The 6,577-nt window shown below is 53.7% G+C and overlaps 1 protein-coding gene across 1 annotated transcript in view; it reads right to left on the reverse strand.

Annotated features, from left to right (window-relative positions):
* ASS1 (argininosuccinate synthase 1) overlaps window positions 1-980 on the reverse strand; it is a 46,907-nt gene extending 45,927 nt beyond the window's left edge. The window contains exon 1 of the mRNA XM_011370041.2: window positions 936-980. The gene's annotated coding sequence lies outside the window, so the exon portion shown is untranslated. The remainder of the gene's footprint in view (window positions 1-935) is intronic.
* Window positions 981-6,577: the final 5,597 nt, after the last annotated feature.

The raw sequence follows: 6,577 nt of genomic DNA on the forward strand, positions 1-6,577 counted from the left end.
GATCAAAGCCCAGGCACTATTTGATCCATTCCTGGGGAAGGACGGGTTTGATCCTGCCCAGATGCGCAGCCAGACCGCGAGGCTCCGGAGCCGGCGCCCCACTTCGCAGAGAGGAACACTGAGGTGGCGGGTGGCGGCGCCTGCTCAGGAAGGGCCCTGGCAGGATGGGAGAGGCGTTTCTTTCGTTTCCCTCCTTGCAGGGCGCAGCCGCTCAAGGGGCCAAAGGCAACAACAGCCACCCGGACACACGGACGGCGGACATTTCCTGCGGAGCGGCCCCTCCCACAGCCCCGAGCCCAGGGCCACGGATAACCGGGCACTCGGCACCGCGGCTGGCGAGGTGACGAGCCCCACCTGGGCAGGAACGCAAACCCCTTTCAGGAGGCAGCAGGCGACAGACGCCGCCTGCAGGGGTGGGAACCCAGTCACGCCGCAGGCTCCGGGCGCACCTCCCGCGTCAAGGCGCCCATCCGCCCGGGGTAAACTGAGGCTCGGGCTGTGCAAGGGGCCGATGCGCCCAAGCCCCAGGGGCGAGGGTAGAGGTGGGGTGGAACTCTGGTTTCACCCAGAGAAAAGAGGGGGAGACCGAGACGCGGGCGGGGCGCGCAGAGAATCTGGAACACGCAAATCTGACTCCCGAGGTCTCCATCTGGGGGCTTCGCTCCCCAGAGGAAGCTGGATCCGCGAAGGGAAACCCAAAAAGGAACTCGCCCCGCGAAGGGGCGCGTAACCCAACCAGCCCCGCAGACCCGGGCCTCGCGCCCCGGGACCCAGGAATCCGGCTCCTGGGTGTTCGAGCAACAGGAGCCGGGGCGTCGGCCCCGCTGCCCTCCGTCCAGGTCCGAGCCCCGGGTCCCCTCGACCTCCTCGGCTCGCCTTCTGGGGGACAGAGTACAGGGTGACCTAGGCTAGGGAGTGGGAAGGGGACTCCTTACCGGGGCCCAGGCGGCGGTGGCAGGTGGCGGAGCAGGGTCGGGTGCAGCGCGCAACCCGGATTATAAGCACAGGGCCGGGGGCAGGGCCGGGGACTGGTGACACGTGGGGGTGCGCGCGCGACAGGCCCCGCCCCCGGGCCCGGCTTCCTCAAGGATCCGCTCTGCGCTCGCGGCCACCGGCGATGGGCAGGGCCGACCTCTCGCCCCCTCTTTTCCCCTCCCCTTTCCCTCTCCACTCCCCCACCCACCCCGCGCTCACCCCCACTCCTCCCCTCGCCGGCGCTCCCTCCCGAGGGCGTTAGCGGCGCGAGTCTTCCCGCCCTGGCCTGGGGACAGGCAGCTTCTCAGGGTGACCGCAGCCCAGCCAGAGACTTCCCGCCCGGCCGTGGAGAGCATGCAAGCGCTGGCAAGCGGGAGTGGGGATGAGTCCCTGAGGCCGGTGAGTGTCGTGCCCACTTTTGTCCCAAGCCGGCTTTTCTGCGGTCCTCAAAGCCCCTCCCTTACTCCACACCTGCACTCCCCCCTCCCAGAGCTGGAGCCCATTGTACGGGTGCCAAGCCCGAGGCGGAGGAGGCATCAGAAGGCCGGGGTTTCCTCCCAGGCCTGCCTGGTTCCTGGCTCTCTGCCCAAACTCCCAGGACGCCCAGTGAATAACGACCTGCAGACAGGCTGCCTGCTCACCCATTGGGCAACTCAGACAGTCGAGGTTCACAGAGGTGAAGCTTCTTATTGCAAAAGAAACAGGGAGTCGTGACTCCCCCGGTCTGGCATTTCAGAAGGTTCTGTGCCTCAGGAGTTTCCCAGCCTGGTTGGTTTACAAGCCCCCAAAGCACCCAACTGCATCCACAGCCCAATAAAGCCGCAGGTTCTGCCCCTTCCATGGCAATGCTGTAGCTAGGACTGCCCGCTCCCTCCATCTTCCCAAGTCCTCCCAGCCCTGAGCCCCTGGGAGGTGGGAGCCCAGAGCAGGCACTGATGGGTTTGCCATTCAGCCATCTTGGAAAACAAGTCGGGGGATACGTGATATTAAGGAGGCAGCCCTGTCCCAGGCCCCTTCCTGCAACCAGGAAGCAGCCAGAGCTGGGGACCCTTGGCAGAGAGGGGCCAAGGCTGCCGGCTGTGGGAACCTTTACTCCCTGCTGCAGAAATGGCTCCAGCAATGGGGACTGTTCCTTCCTGATGCACAGGCGCAGGTGACCTGAGAGGGGACCTGCCTACTGGGCACCAGTGGGGCGGATGTTTGCCCAGAGGCAGAGATCAAGGTGAGAGCTCCTGGATGAGCCACTGTCCTCCTCACCCCTCCATCTGCCAGGTGGACATCCGCACCCTGCCCCAGCCCTCACCCTGCAGAACAGTCCTGGGTCCCGGGCTGGGCCATGACCAGAGGGTGTCCCCGACCTGGAGCTCAGCCACCATAGCCTGGCCTTTCACCCATACCCAGGTCAGGGCTCCTCGATGAGCTGCTACACCTCCCAGGTACATGACCTTGGATGGCACCTCGAAAAGCACAGCAGCACCAAGGCCTGAGCAGGTAGGGAAACTGAGCCCTGGAGTTTGAGGAAGTCACGTTCTCTAAATACGCCCAGAGTCTGCCCGCTTCCCTCCACCTGGTCTGCCGTCTTTTCTTAGACCAGGTGAAGGCCTATTTTCGTGGTAATGGCCTTGACAGCGTCCCTGCTTCTCTCATTTCCCCCTGCAACCCTTTCTTCACCCGACAGCCACAGAGTTCTTAAAAATGTGACTCAGAACAAGTCACTCCTTAAAACCCTGTGATGGATCATTTTTTCTCCATATTGGTTCCCAGTTGTTCTAGTAACATTAGATGAAAACTTCTTTTTTCCCCATTGAATCACATTGGCACCTTTGTTGAAAATTAATTGACCGTACTTCTGTTCCATTGCTGTGTTTATTTATTCTTACGCCAATACCTCCCGGTCTTGATTACTACAGCTTTATAGGAAGTCTTGAAGTCAGATGATGTATGTCTTCCAACTTTTTTCTGTTTCAAAACTGTTTGGGCTATTCTAGGTCCTTCGCATTTCCAAATAAATAGTAGAAACAGCTTGTTGTCCATTTATATAAAAAGCCTGCTGGGCTTTGATTGAGGATTGCAATAAATCTCTATATATTTCAGTTTGGGGAGAATGAATATCTTAACAATATTGAGTTTTTCAATCCGTGACATGGGTATATCTCTCCACTTATTTATATCTTTAAAAATTTTCCAGCATTTAAAAAAACACTTAAAACTGTTTACTCAAAAATAGTTATTTATATGAGCAATGGGAAAGAAACCCAGTTGTGTTAAGTGGTAGGAGGCTATATCTTAAGTGATCATCGTTTTTGTTTTAAATCAGAGGTGTGTCTCTAAGATAGTGTTGAAATATACGCCCTTGAGTGTCACAGTCCTGCTCCTTGATTTGATGTGACATCCGAGGTAAGAATCTTTTAAGGATCGAGGTTCCGAGCGAATGCAGAGCAGGAGAGCCAGAGTTCCATTAGCTGCCTGCAGGCGGTGGGGGCTTCTGAAGGGACTAGATGGGAGCAGACATGCTCCAGCTGGGGAAGAATGTGTGGCTGTTATGGGAACGGCCTGGAGTCTGTGGCATCAGTGTGAACGGGGTCACTTCTCGTGCTAGAAGAGATAGGGCTTCTTAGGGTCACAGGTATGGCTGCTCCAAAGCCCAGCTTTGAGATGGATATTGCATTGGACGCCTTGATGCATTGCCAGGTGGAGGCCTATTTTCGGGCAAAAGCCTGAGTCTTCTAATTAGAGAAGAGGAAGGAGGAAGAGCTGGTAGGTTGGGGCATCTTTGATGAGTGGTATAAAAGTCCTCAGTTTTAATGGGAGTGCCAAAAGCTCCATCGTGGCTTAGATGTCTGACCAATGTTTTATAGTGTTCAGTATATAGGTCTCGCCTGTCTTTCATTTCGGTACTACTGTAAATAGTATGGAAATTTTGATACTATTGCGAATGATATTTGAAAGTTCGTTTTCCGGTTGTTTGTTGATAGCATATAGATACACAATTGATTTTTGTATATTGGTCTTCTGTTCTGCAACCTTGCGATCTTCGCTGATTAATTCTAGTAGATTTTTGTAAATACTTTAGGATGTTCTAGGATATTTCTAGAGAATAATGTTGTCTGTGAGTAGAAACGGTTTTACTTTTCCCTTTATTATCTCCGTGCTTTTTTTTCTTGCCTAATTGCAAAGGCAAGGGCCCCCAACGTTGGTGAGAGTGAATATCCTTGCCCTATTCAGGATCTTAGGGAAAGGCATTCATTCGGTCTTTCGTCATGAAGTATGGTGTCAGCTGTAAGTTCCTCATAGGTGCTTCTCATCAGGGGAAGAAGTTCATTTTTATTCTTAGTTCGTTGAGACTTTTTATTATGAGCAGGGGCTGGATTTTATCAAATGCTTTTTCTGCAGCTATAGAGATGATCATATGATTTTCTCCTTTATTTGATAAATGCGGTGAATTACATTGATTTTCAGGTGTTGCACCAACCTCGAACTTCTCGAATCATTATATCTCAGTAAAGTTGATTTTTTAATTTTTAATTAAAAAAAATAAGAGGGGAGAACTTTGAGTTAAAAGACACACGAAAGAGATAATCATTCACAATGCGTAGGCCTTATTTGAATCCTGATTTTTTAACCATAAATACTATCTTCACGAACAATTGGAAGTTTGGACACCGATAGGGTATTTGGTGATAGCAAGGAATTACTGTTGATTTTTTAAGGTGTAATAATGGTATCGTAGATACGTTTTTAAAAGATTTTTTAGGTTTAGAGATATATTCTGAAATATTACTGAATTAAAATGATTTTTAAAAAGACTTTGTTGGTCCCCATCACGCTTAAGGTCAATCCTAGAGCTCTGTACCTCCTCCCCTGCCCCCGCCCACTACGCCCCAGCTGCACTGGCCAGCCGTGGTTTCCTCAATGGGCCGATCTTTCTTGCCTTATGGTCCTTGGGGATGCCCCTCTGACCGCTTCCCCTCCTCCAGCGGACGGGCCCCTTGCTACGTCCTCTCTCTCATGCCGGCACGAGATGATGCACGCCTGAAGTTTTCAGCGACAAAGTGGAAGAACACGGTGGCTCTTGTCCCTTCTCCCTCTCCCCACTGCTGTCGTCTTAGCTTAGACCACCATCCCCTCTCCCCTGTGCCTCTGCAGGAGACACCTCACCTGTCCTCCTACCTGGGCTCACCACCGTCTCCAATCCACCCTCCACACTGCAGCCAGGGTGGCTTTCTTGAAGGGTCAGGTCTGACTTTTGTGGCCATTTGTCTGAACTGCTGCCCGGCACACTTGATGGACATGATCTCATTAAATCCCCCAGCAACCTACAGACATAGGTACCACCTGTGAACGTAACCATGGAGCAGACCCCTCCTGTCTTGTGTCTCTCCTCGGCCACTTGAGAGTTGTACACCTGCAGGTCATGGAGGGGCTGGGCGTGTAGAGACCCCAAGCACCTCGACCTGTAGCCATCTCACGGTTGGCATCAGAAGCTACTTTGCCAGTGCCTGGGCCTGGGCACTGGCCTCAGGAAGTGAGTGTCTTCTAGGCTGGACCCCAGGTTGCCAGTCCCCACCCAGTGGGAACACAGAGTCCAGTTGTTGAGTTCTTGGAAAAGCTGCATCATAGAATTTAATAAGTGACCTGCAGGCTTGTTTTCCACCTCTGATGGTTCGGAACAGCCTCAGAGGTCAGGTGGCACCAGCAGGCTGGGCGGCAGGACAGGATCCTGGCCAATGACGACTGGCAGCTGGAAAAGCAGAAATGGAAACACCCCTTGGAGCCAGCTTCTCTGCTGGATGACTATCCCTGTGGGTGTGGGCAGGGCTGGGTGGCGTGGGGCAGCCCCAGACTGGGAATCACAGCCTGGACTCAGGGTGCAGTGCGCCACGGGCTGGCTGTGGGACTTTCAGCCGTCACCCCTTTCACCAGCCTCCGGGTCACAGCCTCGAATGGAAAATTTAGGAGAAGGTGGGGGAGGAGGGAGGCCCCACTGAATGGACACTCCCTCGGTGGTGCCTCAAGTCTTGAATTTCCATGGTCCTTCCTCTTCATCCTGCTCCCGGCCCTCCTGGGCTGCGAAAAGTCTCTGGCTCCATAAAAAATTAACAGCAAAGGGCAGGGTTCATAGGTCACAGCATGAGCCCTATGGGCAGTAGGGTTGCACAAAGGGAGGCATTCAGCCCAAAGGCCCCACAGCGGAGCCCTGTACAAACGAGGTGTGGGAGAGCTTGGGAAGCCCCTCTCCCAGTCCGCTCCTACCCGTCTCTCCTCCACTCAGCCTGAAATTCCACCAGTAGTGACTTCTACCATTTAAACCACCTGTGTTTTCGTAAAGCCTGCATGCTAAGAATGGTTTCTGCATTTGTAAATGGGGGAAAAAATCAAAAGATGATTCCATGATCCGTGAACATGATATGAACTTCCAAGGTAAGTGTCCATAAATAAAGTTTTATTGGAACACGGCCTCGCTCTTCCGTTCACGTGTTGACTGTGGCTGCTCCGGGGCTGCAGTGGCGGGGCCACAGAGACTCGATGTTCTGCGAAGCCCGGAATAGTCACCATGCGGCCCTTTAGAGAAAACGGCCGCAGACCCCTGGTTTAAACAAAA

Source organism: Pteropus vampyrus, unplaced genomic scaffold (genome assembly GCF_000151845.1).
Source record: "Pteropus vampyrus isolate Shadow unplaced genomic scaffold, Pvam_2.0 Scaffold158, whole genome shotgun sequence".
Classification (NCBI taxonomy): Eukaryota; Metazoa; Chordata; class Mammalia; order Chiroptera; family Pteropodidae; genus Pteropus; species Pteropus vampyrus.